At 28.2% G+C, this 23,457-nt stretch overlaps 1 protein-coding gene across 2 annotated transcripts in view; it reads right to left on the bottom strand.

The window, feature by feature from the left end:
- The window catches only part of Fur2 (furin-like protease 2), a 496,857-nt gene that overhangs the window by 436,465 nt on the left and 36,935 nt on the right, over nt 1-23,457 (bottom strand). For both annotated transcript variants that reach the window (XM_065510151.1, XM_065510152.1), the window contains exon 2: nt 20,442-20,986. The gene's annotated coding sequence lies outside the window, so the exon portion shown is untranslated. The remainder of the gene's footprint in view (nt 1-20,441; nt 20,987-23,457) is intronic.

Raw genomic sequence — 23,457 nt, 5'->3', positions numbered from 1 at the left:
GTCAAAATAGGAAAAAATATTTATTAACGAAATTTTTTTTCGCTAAATATTAAAAAAATATTTAAAATTGAAAAAAAAAAAATTAGAAAAAAATTTAAAAAAAAAAATAAATTTAAAAAAAAACATTTCAAAAAATTTTTTTTCCAAAAAATTAAAAAAATATTTAAAATCTTTATTTTGAAGTATAATTTGGTGAAAGGTATGTAAGATTCGGCACATCCGAATATAGCTTACTTGTTTATTTTCTTTCTCTATAAAGAAAGTCCCTCTATATTTACTGCAAATCATATATCGCTGGGCACAAAAGTGCCGCCAAAGCAACAAAGCTTATGGTTAATGTGTTCTATCGGTTTCAACGTACGAGAGATGGTTTGTTCGGTTCAGTAGTGGTGGTTATGATACGGAAGAGAAAGATCGCCCATGCCAGCCAAAAAAATTTGAAGACCAAGATTTGGAAGCATTACTCAATTAACACATTAATGCCTGACCCCTGAATCCGTTGTCCGATTTTGATGAAATTTTATACAGACAGTACTTAAGTCATTTATATTGCCGTGGATATTTTTAATTTTTTTTTATCTGCCATACCTGCCACTTCGGCATATATGGGTTCTAAAATATACATATGTTTTTTTTAATTAGCTAATTAGAAAAACGAAGCCCTTTTTCGTATTTTTTTCGATGTTTTGATGACTACGTTGTAGATCTATCAATATCTAGCTACAAGCACGGATCCAGAGCGGGGTAATAGGAAATCCCCCAAAACCGAAATTTGTTCATATAAAAAAGGAAAAAAGAGAAAAATGTAGAACAAATTTTAAATCCCAAAAACTAACCACATACCCCCACCCCCAAAATGGATGATCTGGATCCGCGCCTGCCTAGCTTTCATACAGATGGTGAAAAGTTGAAACCACATATCTAACTTTTATGTTAACCATTTATCATCAATAGATCTATATAAGTCTGGCTTGATAAAAAATATTGTTACATTTTTTGATAGAATAAAATAAATTTAATAATAAGTCGGTAAAAATTGACAAAGTTCTAAAATTTATCGAAAATTCTTCAACATCTTAAAGTTTTAACAGTTGTTGGCTAACAATTGTAAATAGATGAGGAAAATAACGACGCAAACCACACATATTTTCCATCAGATAAACTTGATACTTTTAGAAAATATTATAATGTCTGATGAAATTCAAATATCTAATGAAAAGTCTGGTAAGTCTGAGATAAGGTCTAAAGTTGTATCTTGACGTTGAAAATAATGGAAATATTAGTCTCCATAATAGAGGACCATATTTTTGTTAATGAAGAGAAAGTCTAGGAAACATTATATATAAAATATATGGGGTTATTTGGAATTTCTGCATCACTTTATTATTCCTATTCAACTTTTCTATGACTATTATTAAGACCATGGTAACATGATAACTTAATAATGGTTCTGGTAAAGTTTTCACAAATGAATAACAAATTGAGGAGGAATGGAACTCTCTCGACAAAATGTAGCTATTGTCCCCAACGAGTCAATTCACTTCCTCCTAGGACAAGTCTACTAATTCTGTGGCTATTGGTAATCTGAAAGTATTGCTAGTTTCAGACTGCAACCACGAACTGTGGGGGGCTAAAAACCTCTACACATACATAACTACTATTTTTTTCAACATAAGATAATTGTGGTAATCACCATCATGGTCGAAAAAATTTTAGTAAGGTTGTGTCAACCTTTCACCACCTAAATATTTTATATAGTCATGTATTCTCATACCTTTAAATGTTTTATTATGATTTTCTAAAGAAAAAACTAAATTTTTACTTCAAAAAAATTGGGTATTTTTATACCCAATCCACAAAATCGTAGTTGTAGCTTAGGAAAGTGGGTCTAATCACTTGGTTATTTTGTTTGCTGATAGAGGACATCTAAGACTATTAGACACATGGAGGGCATGGGGGACTTCCACTCCCCCGTTTTCTAGAGCCGTTTATTTTCGAATTTTGTGATTTTGTAAAATTGCTCAACTTTGGCCCACTAGTTCCCCACCAAGGAATGACCTAATATTACCGAAAAAATTATTTTAAGTAGTTCGTTCCTTACATTATCTATTCCAGAAAAAAGATTTTTGATATCGCTCTCCTAGAATTTTTCTAAAATTGCTCTATTTTTGGGTATTTTTCTACCCATTCGGCGTTAATGGGTTAATATTGTTGTAAAACTCAACAAGAGCTTGCAAAATCATTAAAAACTACTCAAGTAGCAATTCTACGAATTGAAACCGAGAGAAATCATTTTTGCACCGAATCATTACTTGCGATGAAAAATGGATCCATTACTATAAGCTGAAGCGTAAGATATCCTATGTGAAGCCAGACCAACCAGCTGAATCGACACCCAAGCCAAACATCCAAGGAGCTACGGCAATGATCTGTTTTTAGTGGGACCATAAGGGTCCTATCTATTATGAGCTGCTGAAATCTGAGCAGACCATCTCAGAGAACCTGTACTGAACACACCTGATTCGTTAGAAGCGAGCATTTGCCGAAAGAAGCCCAGAATATGAAGAAAGACAATGATCTCCCATGCCAGCCAAAAAATTTAGAAGAACAAGAATTGGAGGCGTTACTCCATGAAGATTGTTGTCAAACTCAACAAGAACTTGCAGAATCATTGGAAGCTAATCAAGCAAATTGTTTACCATACGAATTGATGCCGATAGACTTTTGCATAAAAGAACAATAAGGCGTCAGATATCTGGGGCATTCAGAAAGTTAATAGCAACACATGTTCAGACGGACATCGTAACATAAACTTCTCCATCTATAGGGATCTGGAATATAAACACTGAAGCTCTTTGTAACGTTTTATTATAAATAGCTATCTGACTCACCCAACATCCAAATATTGTTTGTAATTTATCATTATTTATTTATATTGTAACTACATTTTTATTTATTTTGCTACCCAATTGTTTCTTGTTACAACCAAAATATATAATTAACTTAAAATTTAGTTACAGATTAACAAAATTAGGCGTACAAAATTTAACATAAATCTTTTTTAACTGTTGTTTTCTTCTGGGTTTTATGTTCAAATAAAGACCTACAGACCCATAGAAAAACTGTTTAAATAAATTATGTTCATGTTGTTGTACTTAGTACAATAACACATTTGTTTATGTTTAATGTAAAAGAAATTGTAAACGCACTGTGTTACAAACTTGAAAAACACACAATTTCTAATTACACAGTGACATAATTTTAATACAAAATAAAAATTTAAGATAAACATGCAAAATAAAATAACCCAAACGACCAAACAAGCAAACAGCAATTCTCAAAATGCTCAATGCTCATAATACCCAGCAATTATCGAACAATTATGGGGACTATTTAATATTACGAATCATTGTAATAGTAAAAAAATATCGATCGATTCTTAATGATTCATTACTGATATTATTCTGGAACCTTCTAGAATGATTTTTTTTATTTTTATTTCTGAGCGACAGGAGAACATTTTCAGAGTCGTTTTCGAGAGTCTTTCTTGCTTTTTTTGAAAGGGAAATGTTCGTATAAAATTCAATGTTGATAACATTTTCGAATGATCGATCTGGTCAGGTGGGATAGAGTCTCATTCTCTCCCTCTCTCTTTGTCTCTCTAATGACCACCATCTTCTATTAGTTTAGATGGTTGTTGTATGTACTTTTTTGTTATTATTTATTTATTTATGTACTCACATAACTGTAATTTAGTGTGGTAAAAAAGACTCAAAGAATTTTTATTAGTAAAACTCGGACATGGATGGTAAGTTCTTGCCATAATCGTTCAAATTCACTATTTTTTCTAGTAGTTCTATTTTCTCTGAAACCTTACTATTTACGTTTTTATGACTAACATTTTCTCTTCGAGCGTTTTCTTTTTGTATCTGTGCAAAAAGTGTAACATAAAAATATGTTGTGTAAAATATATGGTGCTAGTAAAGTTGCAAAGTCTTTTTAACAAAAAGAGTTTAGTTTCCTTTTTTTCTGTTTTGTTTTTGCTCACCATACCTACATACATATTTTCTACAATATAAAGGAAAAAGTATTGTGGATATAAACTATTTTCATTCTTTGTTGGAGAGGGACAAAAAAAAACTAAGCAAAAAACTAAACCAAACCCCACCCAACATAACTTGTATTGCTCTAATTTTGTTATTTTTTTTTATTCATCTACTGCTGGGTTCCTTTATTTTTTGCTGTACTGGTTTTTATTTAATTTTGTTGTTATTGTAGTTTTTGCTTATATCAAAATCGTATATGGAACAACATCGGAGGAGCATTTGTAGTGAGAAGTAGCATTATTGTCTTTTGCTACTCTTGCTGCCTGTTAAGGATGGTAAAGTGCTGTTGCGTACAAACTATCAGTTGGCTGGTTGTTTAATGCGAGAAGTCAAGCTGAAAATTTATTTTAAAATCAAGTAGTTCTTCTGTCACATATAAAATATTTCTATGACAGAAAATAATAATTTTAAGGAAAAAAGTGATATACACAAAAAAGTGATATACTATAGAAAACACAAAGTTTTCTATAGAAAACACAAAGTTTTCTATAGAAAACACAAAGTTTTCTATAGAAAACACAAAGTTTTCTATAGAAAACACAAAGTTTTCTATAGAAAACACAAAGTTTTCTATAGAAAACACAAAGTTTTCTATAGAAAACACAAAGTTTTCTATAGAAAACACAAAGTTTTCTATAGAAAACACAAAGTTTTCTATAGAAAACACAAAGTTTTCTATAGAAAACACAAAGTTTTCTATAGAAAACACAAAGTTTTCTATAGAAAACACAAAGTTTTCTATAGAAAACACAAAGTTTTCTATAGAAAACACAAAGTTTTCTATAGAAAACACAAAGTTTTCTATAGAAAACACAAAGTTTTCTATAGAAAACACAAAGTTTTCTATAGAAAACACAAAGTTTTCTATAGAAAACACAAAGTTTTCTATAGAAAACACAAAGTTTTCTATAGAAAACACAAAGTTTTCTATAGAAAACACAAAGTTTTCTATAGAAAACACAAAGTTTTCTATAGAAAACACAAAGTTTTCTATAGAAAACACAAAGTTTTCTATAGAAAACACAAAGTTTTCTATAGAAAACACAAAGTTTTCTATAGAAAACACAAAGTTTTCTATAGAAAACACAAAGTTTTCTATAGAAAACACAAAGTTTTCTATAGAAAACACAAAGTTTTCTATAGAAAACACAAAGTTTTCTATAGAAAACACAAAGTTTTCTATAGAAAACACAAAGTTTTCTATAGAAAACACAAAGTTTTCTATAGAAAACACAAAGTTTTCTATAGAAAACACAAAGTTTTCTACAGAAAACACTAAGTTTTCTATAGAAAACACAAAGTTTTCTAATGAAAACACAAAATTTTCTAATGAAAACACAAAATTTTCTATAGAAAACGGAGATATGAGCAAAAAAACCGGGACAACCTCGATTTTTGACCTACTTTTGATCTATATCTGGATTACTAACTCATTAATGTAGACAATATGGATATCTAATGATAGATATTTCAAAGTCCATTGCAACGATGTAGATAAGTTGGACCTACAATGGGTCAAAATCGGGAAAAATATTTTTTAACCCAAATTTTTTTTTCATCAAAAAATTTTTTTGTCATAAATTTTTTTTCAAAAAAAAAAAAAAAAATTAAAAAAAATTTTGGAAAAAATTTTATTAAAAAAAATTTAAAAAAAATTTTATTAAAAAAAATTTAAAAAAAATTTTGAAAATCAATTAAAAAAAATTAAATTTTGTTTACCTAAAAATATTTAAACAGATTTATTTTAAAGTATAATTTGGTGAAGGGTATATAAGATTCGGCACAGCCGAATATAGCTCTCTTACTTGTTAATAACTTATATGACATTTTGAAGGGTACACATCTGTCATTTATTCTCACATTGATATTGAACATTACAGTTTTTTTTTTGCTTCGGTAGTTTTGCTTTACTTATTTATGGTGAAAAAGAAGTGTCGCTGAAGAACACCGATTTCTTACCAAAGCTTATGGTGAAAGAGTCCACCGGTGCCAACGTGCGAGAGATGGTTTGTTCGGTTCAGAAGTGGCGATTTTGAACGATAGAAAAACATAGCCCAGGACAGCCAAAGAAGTTTGAAGGAAAATAATTGGAGGCATTACTTCATGAAGATTATAGTCAAACTTAACAAGAGCTTGGAAAATCGGAGGGAGCTACTCAAGACGAATTTCAAAACGTTTGTGGGTAACAGGATTCATCCAAAAGTAGAGATATTGGGTACAATATGAATTGAAGCCTTCAAAGATGATTTTGCATGTCCAAATGCTACTTGAACTCTATAAAAAAAATAATTTTTGCATCGAAATCATTAATTCATCGCAAGTATGTATGCAATACGATAACCCGAAGCTTAAGAGATCGTATGTGAAGCCCGGCCAACATGAATCTTCACCAAAGCCAAATATCCATTGCGCTAAGGAAATTCTCTGTATTTGGTGGGTCCAAAAGGATCCTATCTATTATGAGCTGCTGAAATCTGTCCAGACCATTACAGGGAAACTGTACCGAACGCAACTGGTTCGTTTGAAGCGAGAATTGGCCGAAAAATGCCCAGAATATGCGGGCAGACATTAAGCTGTAATATTCCATCATGACATTGCTCGGCCACAATATGCCTGCTAAATCCTATTTAGAATGAAGTGGTTGGGAAGTTTTGCCTCACCCGCCTTATAATCAAGAACTTGCCTCATCCGACAACTATTTGTTCGATCGATGCAAAACGATCTCTCTGGTATACGTTTAGAACAGAGTATCCGAAATTGGCTTGATTCGTTTTTGGCCTCACAAGGTGAGCAGTTATTTTGGCTTGGAATCCATATGTTGCCATAAAGATGGGAAAACGTCATAGATACCAAAAGGAAAAGATCATAGATACCAATGAGCAAAAAAAAATTTTGGAAAAAAGGGCCCATAGTTCGATTTTGCAAAAAAAAAAAGTCAAAAATTATATGTCTTGAGTTACAAAATATTTATTTTGATAGATATCCCACTCGCATCCCACTAAGCGAACACATGTGTCTTAAAGGAATAGAAATTTTAACAAAAAAAGAAACAAAGTTTTTGATTTTGCAAAAAAAGTCAAAAATTGTATGTTTTGAGTTACAAAATATTTATTTTGACATTTTTAAGCGATTTATGCACATTAAAGTGATTTTCGGAAGTGGGCCTTATATGGGAGCTATGACCAATTATGGACCGATCACCATGAAATTAGTACGTGTGATTTATGTCTATATGAAAGTTAAATACGTTGAATTTTGTGTGTATACTAACATTTTTAAGAGATTTATGTACGTTAAAGTGATTTTCGGAAGCTGGTCTATATGGGAGCTATGACTAATTATGGACCGATCGCAACAAAATTTGGTGACATGAATTTTGTATATACAAAACTTATTTGGAGCGAAATTTGTGTAGATACATATATAAATTACACATTTATGACCGATAAAGTCCAATTTCGGAAGGACATTTGTATGGGGGCTAGGTGAAATAATAGACCGATTTAAGCCAGTTTCAATAGGGTTGGTCCTTGGGCCGAAGAAATAATATGTACCAAATTTGATCGAAATATCTTCAAAATTGCGACCTGTACTCTGCGCACAAGGTTTTCATGGACAGCCAGCCGACCAGACGGACGGATAGACGGACATCGTTTAATCGACTCAGAAAGTGATTCTAAGTCGATCGATATACTTTAAGGTGGGTGTTAGACTAATATTTTTGGGCGTTATAAACATCTGCACATCTTCCCTCCCCACTATGGTGGTGTAGGGTATACAAATCAAGGCGATCCTGGTTTTTAACCTATATCTCAAATATTTGTGGTCCACTTTTCCCGATTTCAATATCAACCAGCACTAATCTGATATATAGATGTATTAATCATGTTTGTAAGTTTTACGAATGGAATGAAAGTTTTACAAGCGATACTCTAAAGCTCATACAATGACTCTGACTTCTAAAAGTATGTATTAAAGGTGACTTTGGCATCTTAACCAATAGAAATCAACCGAATTCGCACAAATTGAAAATCTGAACTGATTATTTTAGGTGGACATTGTAGGAATTACCAGGAAGTTGTTCCACAATCTGACATCTTTTTGATGTCACTCTCATGTATTTCTTGTTATTATTTCTAAAGCCGTTTTCCAGCTGCTCTCGCAGTTGCTGTTAGTTGACTCTCGGTCGTTTATATCTTTTTGTTTTTGGTAACTAAATTGTTCGTACAGCTAAAAACGACAACTATAACTATATTCTAACATGGGTATCATAAAGAAAAATTCTCTAAAGAGCCATATAGAGATGTACACATAACCAGATAGGAACGTTTATGTGCGTACTTTTTGTTAGCAAAGACACACTGCCAACATTTTATAGAAATTGACTTCTTAAGCACTTCCAGAAGTGCAAGAAAGTGAACCATTACATTAAGTAGATTTTTTCATACGTTACAGTTTATCCTCTAGATGATTTTCCGGTTATTTAGTTAGTTGTTGCATAAAAAATGTTTGCTTGGTTATGCGATGTTAAAAATTGTTCTTCATACTCTATTACATATTTGTTTTGTTAGTGTTGTTTTTACTACATAACTTAACAAACATACACGCATCCATGCATACAATCATAATAATAATCATATTTTTGTTTTTGTCTCCCCTTCCTCCCACTCCCTCTCTCATTCATGATTCCACTTTATAGATCACTATGTTTTGTTTACTATTTTTTTGTAAAATTGCGTGTGTTTTAATGTTGTTGTTGTTGCCGTTTTACACATCTCCCATCATTTACTCATTGTTGAAGCTCATAGAAAAAGATACTCACCCTGCAACAAAAATGCATAATATTTTGTGTAAAATAAATGACAACAATAACAAATATTATGTGTGCTCTTTTACTATCAGTTTTATGTATCTTTTATTTTTTTATAAATGTTGTAAGTGCCTTAATGTTACACTTTGCCACTCACTCACTAACAATTCTGCTGGTGCTGTTGCACTTGTTTGGTTGGTAAGTGTTTGTCTGCTGCAGTGTTTGGCTAAATAAGCAGTGTATGTTTATTGCAGTGCAGCAGTCCAGTGGGAAAAATGATAGGACTTCAGTTTGTAGGCCTTCTAAATGGCACACTTGCACATTCTAAAAGATCCGATACTCATTCCATGAATTTCCTATGAATCCCCTTCTAATAACACATGAGTAAATGAAAATAGTCCACATCAAAAAATAAAATACTGTGCATCTCTTTGATTAACTCTCTTTACAAATTTACAAGAACGAATTACTTGTTGGCTTCTTATTTATTTTCCCTTCCTAAATAGGCCTACCAGCAGCCCATCATATGTAGGCCTTCTCTCAGCTCTCTAACAGCAGCGAGTATGCAAGGCCTTGACTCGCAATGACACCCCGTGTAAAATTTAAATGATTTTGCAATGCGGAAGTCCTTGTGTCTGAAAAATGAGGCCATTAGGAAGGCCGCTTTACTGCATATTTTTCCCGCTGGTAGTGTTTGAATATGTTGGTGTTACTTTGTCGGTTTGATAGTGTTTGAAGGCATAAAGTTATTTCGTTTTTAGATGTTTGTTATTGTTATCAGTGTGTAGTTTTAGTTCTATGTAACGTCACTTTTGTACACTTTATTTACACTTTATGACATATTAAATTTTCAGAATATTTTTCTTTAAATTGTATATGTCTGTATTTATATAGAAAATGTTTAAAATCATTTTCTGAAGAAACAGTTTTTTCTGAAAATTAGATTAAATGAAAGGCAATCGTAATTACACCACTTACAACTCTTTATGTTAAAAAGAATTTAATAAATCCTTATACTATTGTGAATGATTTAATAAATTTGTAGTCATTCTGTTTGAAAACAAGCTGTCGCAGTTGATCATACGCCGAGAAAGGTCATGGTTATGATATGGTTTCGGCAAATATACTATGTTCTATGTAATCATAAATATTATAGATTAAAAATCCGTTTTTCAAACATTACAATCCACAGTGGTTTAGAAACTTTTTTTTTGGAAATAATTCGATAACTTGGGAACTATTGGTGATATTGCTACGAAATTTCACATGCTTTGAGCTGAGGTGTTTTCGAGTTGATTTACGTTTGTTCAGCGTATTAGCGATAATGGGAGCCAGTACGTAGCCCCTCAAATTTGGTCACCTCGGTTCTCAAATTTTTTAAAAAAATCTCCAAAAATCCATTTATGATCCGAATGAGCTGAAATTTAAAATATAAATTGTCCTTGAAAAGGACTTAAAAGGCGCTTAAAAGTGTAGGTTATCTCTATCAGTTGAAGAGATATTCAGGTTTACTGATTTCGGTTTGAGTAAAAAATTCTAAAAAGGCAAAGCACCGATCCACGAAAAAGCTCCTATTTGTATATGCTTCTTAAATACCTACTAAGTATTTTTACTATAACACGGTAAATAACGTCACAGTAGGCACTTTTCTAAAAAAAAACTAATTTTTTGGTATTCGAAAATAAAGAATTTCAAAAATTCTAATGACATTGATTTAACGACATTTGAATCTATATTGGTTCCAAATTATGTTATGATATCTTTAATTGTTAAAATTTTACATTAATTCAAATTTTATATTTTTATTCGTGGAAAATCACCATATGAAATTTTTTTTAGTTTTTAAGGTAAATGAAGTCCCAAAATTTTATAAAATTACTTAATTTTACTAAAATATCAATCCTCAAGTCATAATGTTTTCAATAATATCCAATACTTGTATAAAAAGCCTTTATTTACTCCTCAGAAGTTCCACAAACCTTACCCCATTTGACAAGTTTGTACATTTTTTCATATAATGCGTGCAATCAGACAAAGCTTTTTAGGGGTTTTAGAAAATTGGGCATATCGAGCCCTTAGCGCCAAATTATCGTAAGCGACAAAACACAAATTTTATAGGAGAAGATTTTTTCGATTATTTTGAAATTTATACATAGAATTAAAAATTTTATGATGCGATATATTATAATTTCGTTCAAGCTATTTGTCTATTTTTCAAAAATATTTATAACTTTTGACAATTAAAAATGCATGGAATACTTTATTAAAAAATATGACAAAAAATATTTTTTATTGAATTTTTGCATAAATACAAATTTTTCGAATTGAAACTAAATATTTATTTATGAATAGTTTTTAATGAAATTTCACAGTTAGGTAAAATTTTCTATTTAAAATGGAAAAATAAAAACGAATTTTGAAATTTATTATCAGCGATCCCGCAATTCCCAAAAAAGTGTTGAAAAATCCCAAAAATGGAAATTTTTAGTTTTTTGGCTATAATATCCATACCAGGGTCAGAGTTATCGGAATCCTTTACAAAATAATTAAATGCATATTGGGCCATCCAAAATCAGTTATTATGTTTTGATATCGAATATGAGATTTGAGAATTTTTGCCCTAAAGTGTAATTTTACATAAAAAATAGGTGTTTTTTGAATGGACCTGGTCCCCTGGGTAACAAATTTTTTTATTTTTTTTTTCATTTAAAATATTTTATAAAAACTTAGCTTTCAGAAAGTATAAATTCCTTATACATCCTCTTAGAAATTTTTTGCGATAACTTAAAAAGAAAAAAGTTATTTTTTCCCAAAAACTTTGCGAAAAATCGGCTTTTCAAAATTTTTTAAATTCAAATGCATATAACTTTGGACTTAGTAATTATTTTTAAACAATTCTTTTCTTATTTGACACATACGTATGTTGTTAGTCCAATGAAGGAAAACTGGAGAAAATCGGAAAATATTTGGATACGCTGTTATCAAAAAACTGGAGTAGGTTGGGTAAAAATGTTGAAAATTTAATTTTCAAATGCGAATATCTCCTAAGCTATAAGAGACAATTGATAGCTACGACTAGGTCTTTTGTAGCACTCGACGAAAAGATTTTATGTGAGTAATGTTTTGTAAATCGGAACACAAACGAGGAAATAGGATCATTTTAAAAATGTAACATACTCGAGGTGTCCTACTTTGAGGACTCTTGCTCGCGGCCCTGGTGGGCAAATGAGGTTCACGTTCAGAACTTAAACTCTAGATGGCTTCTTCTTTTCGCCTGTAAAATTTCATTCAAACCAATCTAACCATTTAGAAGTTACAGATTTATTTCCCTCTTTTTTTTCTATACCACTATGTGTCGCTTACGATAAAATTCGTTTACTGTAAATGTAAGCATTGACTTACGATAAAATCTTACCCCCTATAATTTTGAAGTTATTAACAATATTGATATTCTGAGAACGCCAAAACATCAGTCGGTCCATAAAATTTTAATTTTTGCAATAAAAAAAAAATTTTGAATATGTCGCTTACGATAATTTGACGCTAAGGGCTCGATATTATGATCACAAATACATCGGAGTGCTAATTTTGACTAATATTTAGTCTTTAGACCCCATGGAATATTTCTTGGAAGTTTCAATGAAATGCGTTAGTAAATACAGACTAATTCTATGTAATTAATGTAAAAGTACAAATTTTTAAAAATATGACCATTAGTCTGATTTCAAGCACTTGAATTTAGAATTTTAGTCTATATTATAAAATTGGTGGAAAAATATCTGAGTTATCTAAATTTTCCCGACCCTTAGTTCTCCTAGGCCATATGTAAAGGAAAATTTTTGTCACAAAAGCTCTGATATGAATTTTAGTCTAATTGGGATAAAGGTCAACCCAGTCTCATCAGTTGCCCCAAAAAGTAAAAATATGTTTACACCAATTTCAAAACTCTACACAAAATACAAATTCGTGGTGGCAACCGAATTTGTTGACAATCGAATGATTCGGTTGCAAACATGGAAACAGAAAGTTAGTTGATGAAGAAGAATTTCATTTGAAACAACCACATTTTGGTTACCCCTTCTAAAATGTTGTGGCCACAACTGTAAAATTCGGTCTCTAAAGCAGAATCATTATTTCGGTTGCCACCACGAATTTGTTTTTTCCCTTTGTATGTAACGTTACTGAGAAACGTGACTGATTCGACATCGTCCAGCCCAAACGTCAAAGCTGGACATATGAAATTTTTGCTGTAGGGTGTAGATTAGGGTGGCCCTTAATAAACGAAAGTTGGATTTTGGCCATTCTCACCCTCCAGTTTGGTGAACATTAGTAAAAAAAATCATCCTGAAAAAATTTTAGGTAAACCGGTTGGGGTTAAGACGTGCCGCAAGCCTTCTGAAGTTTTGAGATGCATTTACAAGGGGAAAAAATGCATTTTTTTCAGTTTTTGTAAACATTTTGCCATTAAAAAATTAATTTTGCAATTTAATTTAAAAAAATAGAAATGTGTACGTAATTGTCGTTCTAATGAGACATAAAAAATAGAAATTATTTAAAAAATGTTAAAGTTATTAAAAATTCGCCAGGCCATTAACGTGTCTCAGGCAACTAGAACAAGAAATGTAGGAACAAAATTAACATATTTCGATAAATATTAAAATAAAAGCTAATTTTTACTTAAAATATATCCATATTTACTTGTATATGAGATTTTGTCTTTGTAGGATAACGTTAACCTATTCGCAGGTATGACCAAAAACATAAAATTTTTTTAACGGCAGTTTCAAAACTCCATTTTCAAATTTTTAAAAATTTTGTTAAACAAATTTCCGAATTTTTTGATCATCTATTGAGAATATAATAGGGAATAAATATGCGACAAAATTATGAAAATATCTTTTATAGTTTTTCCGTACCTGTGATTTAAATTTTGAAATTTTCGAGAAAAACCAATTATTTGGCCATTTTTTTGCGAACGAGCTCTATTTCCTTACTGGTATGAATTATAAGCAAAACCTATTCAGAATATTATAGTCCAGATATTTCTAAATAGACTATGAATGTTTTACTAGAATTAGAAAACGTTAAACCTAAAATCGTGTAGGTCAAAAGTCAAATTTTTCAATATTTGGAATTTCTAATTTAAAGATATAGAAATGTTATTTTTTTTGGAGCGATTTTGACCCCAAGAGCTATATAGGGTTAATTTTAATTTTTTCTGCTCTTTTTGTAAATACTAGGCTTTGTGTTATATTATTGTTAAGTTTCATCAAAATCAGTCCAAAAATATACACGTTGAAACCGATGAACACATTCACCATAAGCTTTGGTGAGCAATCGTTGTGCTTCAGCGTCACTTTTATTCAAATTAAAGAAGTAAAGAAAAACTTCCCGCATATGACGATTTGTTGGTACAAAATTCGACATTTTCCAAGCAAAAACAAACTTTGTTGTTTACACTATAATCTTCAATGACTAAGTAGGAACAGATGACAGATATGTAAGTCATAAACCCAATAATAAATTTGAATATTGAAAAATTTTACTTTTGATCTCGAATGTGTTAAAGTTAACCGATTCCAGAAAAATCTGCATAATATATAAATATTTTCCATAGAAAATACATATTTTCTATTTAAAAGTATTTTCTATTGAATTGTGTTCGTATAAAATTTATTTGTGTAAATTTTAGTGTAGTGACTTGCAAAATTTTATTTAATTTTTCTCCATTAATTTAATTAAATAGACAATTAAATTTTCTGATTTTTTTTTATTCTAGGAAATTTGGTGGCCTTGAATTAGCTTCTCTACCAATCAAATAATTTTAGCGAAATAAAAAAAAATCAAACTAACGATATATTTGTAAAATAAATAGGCATTATCGGCAAACAAAAAATGAAAAATGTAACTTAAAAAAATCAATTATTTACATACCTTTTTTTATTTTGTGGAGAGACGAAACAAAATAGCAACAAAGATAATTAAATTTGTTTTTTCAAGCTTGACTTGTAACAAAAACAGCTCCCAGTCAATCAAACGCTGTGTGGAAACAACTCTCGTTCCCAGAATTTCTATTGTTTGCGGATAAATGAATGATGACAATAAAGTGGTGAATCCCTCTCGTCTATTTGAAATTTTCAATTGTAGTACAATGACGACGACGGCAACGCACGCGACAACGTCGTTGATGATGATCACAACATCAATCAATATATGTTTTTTTGTTTGTTTTTACTATTTGAAACGTATTTAAATGGCCAAGAATATTAAATTTGGCGGTAGAATGAATTGTAAAAAACACGTACGCACTTCAAGTTTTAAAAATGTGAAAAATTCTGTTAACGTTTTCTAGACACTCAACTCAACTCATACTTGAGTTAAACAAAACAAATCAACCAAAAATTGTGTTGAAAAAAAATAAAAATAAAATAGAAATGTTGGTAACTGAATTGGTTTGCCAGCAACTGTGATTGACGATAGAACCCAGTGAAAAGAAACACACAATTTTTTTTTGTAGCTTTTTTCTTAACGTGCTCTTTGTATTTTTTTATTTGGTTGTGCGTTAAAATGGTGTCACGTAAGAAAAGTGAAAGGGCCAACAGCAACGTTAATAAAACGTACATAAAGTAAACGTTGATAATGACGTATGGATAAAATAAATTTTATATTGTAAAAGAAATAAAAAAAGACGAGCGTTAAATTTATGTTTGCTATACAAATGAGTTTTAGTTGAAAAATGCTTCAAACTGTTTTTAGATTACGGATTTTATTTGCTAAAACTTTTCTGGCATCTGACAGAAGGCAAATGTTTAATAAATTGGTGAGAAATGAAAAACTGTCACACAATTTAATTTGGTTGATTTAAAAGAAACACAAGTAAGAAGGCATAGTGGTACCCTATACCTGTTACAAGTGTTTACAAATTAAATCGGATACTGTTAAAACTTATGCCGCTTCAGCCCAGAAGTTTGGAAAATAATTGAAAAAGGAATAATTTGAATTTCGTTCAATTTCACTTTTTAATAATCTATTTAAAATTATCTTTCTAAAAAGCTAAGAAACTGAAATACTGATTAGAAAATGTTTGAGTTAGGGGTCATTTACAGTATGATTTTAAGTCAGGACTTAAAGCCATGGATTTTTAATTGTACTAGCAAATAGTGACGCAAACAAAAAAACACGATTTCTGTTTTTCATGACTTTTTTTTGATATTCTTCTTTAAAATTTCTGTATACGTTCTTGGCCTCAAAAGATGAGCATTTCTTTTGGCTTGGAATACATATGTTACCAAAATGATGGGAAAAGGACATAGCTAAAAATGGCCAACAGTTTGAATAAATTAATATTCTACAAATTCTTCAAAATAAAAGCAAAAAATTTTGAAAAATCCAGCATTTTAAAGTCATATATCCAATATATTGGAGATTCCACTGAAATCATTTAATGTTAACGCTTTCAGCAACGATGTCAAATGTAATATTTTTAAATATTTGTAAATTTTCATAAAAAAGTATTGAGTTATACTGAATTTATTACAAGGTCTTGCTAAAACTTCAGAGAAATATTTCATGATGACTGAAGATTACATTCAAGACAAAGTTAAACCTTTCATGTATTTTGGGTCGAAACAGGCGCATCTTTTTAGAACTCTTAAAAACACTGTCTGCTTGAAATGTTTTAGAAACTAACTTTAATACAATTTATAAGGATTAAGAATGGAAAATTAACCATTTAATTTACTTGAGCTCAAAACCTGATAATGGGTTATATTACTCCGAAGGATAGAAAATGTTTGGTTTTCAGATAAGAGTTCAATATTATTTTTAAACCTAGTGAAATAAAAATTCGCTAAGAAAAGCCTTTACAGTATTTTGCTGTAAAAAATTGTATATAACAGTTTTTTCTATAAAAATATTTTTGTATAACAGTTTTTTTTCTAAAAAATTGTGTATAATAGCTTTTTCTTTATAAAAAAAATTGTATATAACAGTTTATTCTATTGAAAAATTTTGTTTATAACAATTTTTCTATAGAAAAATATGTTTTTGACAATTTTTCTATGGAAATATTTGTGTATAATAGTTTTTTCTTCAAAAAATTTATTTATAGTAAAAATATCTATAGAAGAATTTGGATATAACAGTTTTTGATTTAGAAATATTTTTGTATAACAGTTTTATCTCAAAAAAAATGTATGTATAACAGAATTTTTTACAAAAATTTGTTTTATTAAAAAAAATGTGTAGAACAGCTTTTTCTATTGAAAAATTTGGTATAACAGTTTTTGATATGGAAACATTTGTGTATAAAGTTTTATCTTAAAAAAAAATGTATGTATAACAGAATTTTCTATAGCAGTTTTATCTATCAGTATAGCAGTTTTATCTATCAGTATAGCAGTTTTATCTATCAAAACATTTGCGTATAAAAGCTTTTCCTATAGAAAAATTTGCGTATAAAACTTTTTCAATAGAAAAATGTGTGTATAACAGATTTTTCTATAGAAAAATTTGTATAACAGTTTTTTCTATAGAAAAATTTGTATAACAGTTTTTTCTATAGAAAAAGTTGTGTATAAAAGTTTTTTCTGTAGAAAAAGTTGTGTATAAAAGTTTTTTCTATAGAAAAAGTTGTGTATAACAGTTTTTTCTATAGAAAAAGTTGTGTATAACAGTTTTTTCTATAGAAAAAGTTGTGTATAACAGTTTTTTCTATAGAAAAAGTTGTGTATAAAAGTTTTTTCTGTAGAAAAAGTTGTGTATAAAAGTTTTTTCTATAGAAAAAGTTGTGTATAACAGTTTTTTCTATAGAAAAGGTTGTGTATAACAGTTTTTTCTATAGAAAAGGTTGTGTATAACAGTTTTTTCTATAGAAAAGGTTGTGTATAACAGTTTTTTCTATAGAAAACGTTGTGTATAACAGTTTTTTCTATAGAAAACGTTGTGTATAACAGTTTTTTCTATAGAAAAAGTTGTGTATAACAGTTTTTTCTATAGAAAAAGTTGTGTATAACAGTTTTTTCTATAGAAAAAGTTGTGTATAACAGTTTTTTCTATAGACAAAGTTGTGTATAACTGTTTTTTCTATAGAAAAAGTTGTGTATAACAGTTTTTTCTATAGAAAAAGTTGTATATAACAGTTTTTTCTATAGAAAAAGTTGTGTATAACAGTTTTTTCTATAAAAAAAGTTGTGTATAACAGTTTTTTCTATAAAAAAAAGTTGTGTATAACAGTTTTTTCTATAAAAAGAGTTATGTATAACAGTTTTTTCTATAGAAAAAGTTATGTATAACAGTTTTTCTATAGAAAAAGTTGTGTATAACAGTTTTTTCTATAGAAAAAGTTGTGTATAACAGTTTTTTCTATAGAAAAAGTTGTGTATAACAGTTTTTTCTATAGAAAAAGTTGTGTATAACAGTTTTTTCTATAGAAAAAGTTGTGTATAACAGTTTTTTCTATAGAAAAAGTTGTGTATAACAGTTTTTCCTATAGAAAAAGTTGTGTATAACAGTTTTTCCTATAGAAAAAGTTCAGTATAAAAGTTTTTTCTATAGAAAATCTTCTGTATAACAGTATTTTCTATAGAAAATCTTCTGTATAACAGTATTTTCTATAGAAAATCTTCTGTATAACAGTATTTTCTATAGAAAATCTTCTGTATAACAGTATTTTCTATAGAAAAAGTTGTGTATAACAGTTTTTTCTATAGAAAAAGTTGTGTATAACAGTTTTTTCTATAGAAAAAGTTCAGTATAAAAGTTTTTTCTATAGAAAATCTTCTGTATAACAGTATTTTCTATAGAAAATCTTCTGTATAACAGTATTTTCTATAGAAAATCTTCTGTATAACAGTATTTTCTATAGAAAATCTTCTGTATAACAGTATTTTCTATAGAAAATCTTCTGTATAACAGTATTTTCTATAGAAAATCTTCTGTATAACAGTATTTTCTATAGAAAATCTTCTGTATAACAGTATTTTCTATAGAAAATCTTCTGTATAACAGTATTTTCTATAGAAAATCTTCTGTATAACAGTATTTTCTATAGAAAATCTTCTGTATAACAGTATTTTCTATAGAAAATCTTCTGTATAACAGTATTTTCTATAGAAAATCTTCTGTATAACAGTATTTTATATAGAAAATCTTCTGTATAACAGTATTTTCTATAGAAAATCTTCTCTATAACAGTATTTTCTATAGAAAATCTTCTCTATAACAGTATTTTCTATAGAAAATCTTCTCTATAACAGTATTTTCTATAGAAAATCTTCTCTATAACAGTATTTTCTATAGAAAAATTTGTTTATAACTATTTTTCTATGGAAATATTTGTGTATAAGAGTTTTTTCTTCAAAAAATTTATTTATAATAAAAATATCTATTGAAGAATTTATGTATAACAGTTTTTAATTTAGAAATATTTGTGTATAACAGTTTTATCTCAAAAAAAAATTTATGTATAACAGAATTTTCTACAAAAATTTGTTTTATTTAAAAAAAATGTGTAGAACAGCTTTTTCTATTGAAAAATTTGGGTATAACAGTTTTTGATATGGAAACATTTGTGTATAAAGTTTTATCTTAAAAAAATGTATGTATAACAGAATTTTCAACACAAAAACTTTTGTATAACAGTTGTATCTATTAAAACATTTGCGTATAAAAGCTTTTTTAATAGAAAAATGTGTGTATGACAGATTTTTCTATAGAAAAATTTGTATAACAGTTTTTTCTATAGAAAATATGTGTATAGTACTTTTTTCTATAAAAAAAGTTGTGTATAACAGTTTTTTCTATAGAAAAAGTTCAGTATAAAAGTTTTTTCTATAGAGAAATTTTAGTATAACAGTTTTTTCTATAAAAAATTTGTGTATCACATTTTTTTTTCTATAGAAAAGTTTGTGTATAACAGTTTTTTCCGTAGAAAAATATTTGTATAACAGTTTTCTGTAGAAAAATGTCTGTATAACAGTGTTTTTCTATAGAAAAATATCCGTATAACAGTTTTCTTATAGAAACATTTGTATATAACAGTATTTTAAAGGTTGTAGTGGAAATTCTGCAGGATCACATATTCGGGCATATTCTTGTGTGTTTTTGGGAGCAAAACACACTTAAACCCATAAATTTTAGTAAATAATAATTTTATTTATTGTAAAAATTGTATCCACTTGTACTGTACAAACAATTTAACACCCAATCAAGCCCAAAACAATTGGAAATGTCATAAAAGAAAAGAAATATACAGTTATGGTTGTTTTAATACAACAAACGTTAATGGAATATAAATAACAACAAATCGACAGACAGACAATACAAGACAAGACCAACCGGCGCACAAATAAATATTAAACATAACACTAAATACAATTGAAAGAAACTTTTGTCTAAGCTACAACACAAACCAATTATCAATAAAAAAAACAAACTCCCCAAACAAAAAGTTTGTGGTACAAAGAAAATCAAAAGAAGTCTAGATTTTTATGAATATTTGTTTAAAATATGAAAGATATACAAACCTTTTTAGTTATAATTTTTTTTAATAAAGGAGTCTCCCATGTAGTTCGTCTGCTTTCCAGCTTTTTTGATTTTAAACAAAAATCTGAAAAAAGACTATGGTGTGCTGCGACCTCTTCAGTCTTCTTCAGAATTATGCAAATTTTACTTTGGTTTGTTTAAATTTTATTTTAATTTTGCTTTTTTTGATTTTCACTTTTTTTTTGTATTTAAATTTTTTGCGTGATTATTATAATTTAAATTTTATTACTTTTTTTCGCTCTTTCCAACACAACACAACTTTATTTTTGCATGCAAAATATAATAAATTTATTTTTTATTGAAATTTGATTTTAATTTAAACGTTGTTGGTTTTTTGCTTTTGTTATTTTCCTTTCCAATATAAAATAAAAGTTTTATTTCTTATATTTAATTTATTTTGTATCGTTTGTTTTGGATTTTATATTTTTTCAATAAAATTTATGACAAATAAATTTGTTGATGTGTGTTTTTATGGTAGAGATTTAAGGGTTGCCAAAGTTGGTTGTGTGAGGGGAAGTGACAGCACCTGGAAGAAAAGAAAAAACAAATATGAGATGAAGAAGATTATAAAGTTTTTTAATAATATTTATATTCTATAAATAAAACAGAAAGTTAATATACAAATGTAGGTTGAGAGCAAACAGACAAAAAGGTTTGTAAATGAAAAATAATATACTTATTAGTACTTATACAGAATTGTGTAGATTGCAGTTCTTTATAATTTTGAGGAGACCAGCTGGGTTAGTTGGAACAAAACTTTCTCTTGGAAAATTTATGTCCAATCGTATAATCTTAACCAGTGCCACAACAAATCTAAAGTCTAGAAATTAGTTAGGTTTTTTAAAACTTCAGAGAAGTTTTCCATAAGGTATGAATATTAAATTTTAATTAATAATAAACAATTTCCTGTATTTGAAGTCGAAATAGGCCCAATTTACTCAGACCCTTAACTCTTAATCTTTGAATAACTTATAATGGATTAAACATTTCAGGCTGGGGTCAAAATTCGACAAAATTTAATTCTTGGTTATAGTGGTTAATTTTCATATTTTCTAAACCTAATATAATTCTTGTAAAGTTTGAAAAAAAACAAACATTTTGCAGTAATTTAATAAATAAATTTTGTATAACAGTTTTATTCTATAGAATAATTAATGTGTGAATAACAAATTTGTAAATAACTGATTTTTCTAAAGAAAAAATTGTGTATAAGAGTTGTTTCTATGGAAACATTTGGGTATGCCAGTTATTTCTATAGAAAGAACTGTTGCACTCAAATTACAACAGTCTTTTTTTGTAGAAAAAATTATGTATAACAGTTATTTCTATATAAACAATTGTGTATAACAGTTTTTTTTGAAAACATTTTGTGCAACGGTTTTTTCTATAGAAAAAACGTTGTCTAAAAGTTTTTTTTATAGAAAAATGTGTGTATAACAGTTTTACTTTTAGAATTATTTTTGTATAACAGTTTATTCTATAGGAAAATTAGTGTATAACCGTTTTCTATTTTGAAAAATTTGTGTATAACAGTTTTTTTCTATAGAAAACTTTGTGTAAACAGTTTTTTTTACAGAAAATTTGTGTATAACACTATTTATCATAGAAAAATTTGTGTATAACAGTTTTTTCTACAGAAAAAATTGTGTATAAGTTTTCTCTTTTGAAACATTTCTGTATAACAGTTTTTTCTATAGAAAATTTGTGTATAGCTGTTTTTCTATAGAAATATTTGTGTATAACAGTTTTTTCTATAGAAAATTCCCGTACAACAGTTTTCTATATAAAAAATTTGTGTATAACAGTTTTCTTCTATAGAAAACTTTGAATATAACAGTTTTTTCTAAAGAAAACTTTGTGTATAACAGTTTTTTCTATTGGAAAATTTGTGTATAAATGATTTTCTATATAACAATATGTGTATTACAGTTTTTTTCTATAGAAAAACTTGTGTATAACAGTTTTTTCTATAGAGAAAATTTAGTATAACAGTTTTTTTATAGAAAGAAATGTGTATAACAGTATTCTTTATAGAAAAACTAGTGTATAGCCATTATTTCTAAAGAAAAAATTGTGTATAACAGTTTTTTCTATAGAGAAAATTGAGTATAACAGTTTTCTCTGTAGAAAAATTTGTATATAACAGTTTTTTCTATAGAAAAATTAGTTGATAACATTTTTTTTGATAGAAAATTTGTGTATAACTGTTTCTTTTATAGAAATATTTGTATATAACAGTTTTTTCTAAAGAAAATTTGCGTACAACAGTTTTTTATGTAGAAACAATTTGAGTATTACAGTTTTTCTTTTAAGAAATTTGTGTATAACAGTTATTTTTCTATGGAAAACTTTGTTTATAAAAGTTGTTTCTGTATACAAATGATTGTATAACTGTTTTTTCTATAAAAAACTTTGTGTAGAACAGTTCTTTCTATAGAAAACTTTGTGTTTAATAGTTCTTTCTATTAAATGATTTGTGTATAAATGTTTTTCTATAGAAAAATTTGTGTATAACAGTTTTTTCTATGAAAAAATTTGTGTATAACTGTTTTTTCTATAGTAAACTTTGTGTATAGCATTTTTTGCGTACAACAGTTTTTTATGTAGAAAAAATTTTTGTATAACAGTTTTTTCTTTTGAAAAATTTGAGTATAACAGTTTTTCTTTTAAGAAATTTGTGTATAACAGTTTTTTTTGCTAGGGAAAACTTTGTGTATAAAAGTTTTTTCTTTAGAAAAATGTGTATAACTATAACAGTTTTACTATAGCAAAATTTGTGTACAACTGCCTTTTCTTTTGAAAAATTTGTTTATAACCTTTTATTCTTTTGAACAATTTGTGTATAACATTTTTTTCTTTTGAAAAATTTTTGGTACTACAGTTTTTTATTTAGATAATGTTGTGTATTATACTTTTCATGCTTAAGTCGGCCAAAAATCCAGTTACTTAGCCATATTTATTAAACAAACTTTATATTAAACTATAATTAGCATATAA

This window comes from Calliphora vicina, chromosome 4, assembly GCF_958450345.1.
Source record: "Calliphora vicina chromosome 4, idCalVici1.1, whole genome shotgun sequence".
Taxonomy (NCBI): Eukaryota; Metazoa; Arthropoda; class Insecta; order Diptera; family Calliphoridae; genus Calliphora; species Calliphora vicina.
This window is presented reverse-complemented; position numbering and strand designations above follow the sequence as displayed.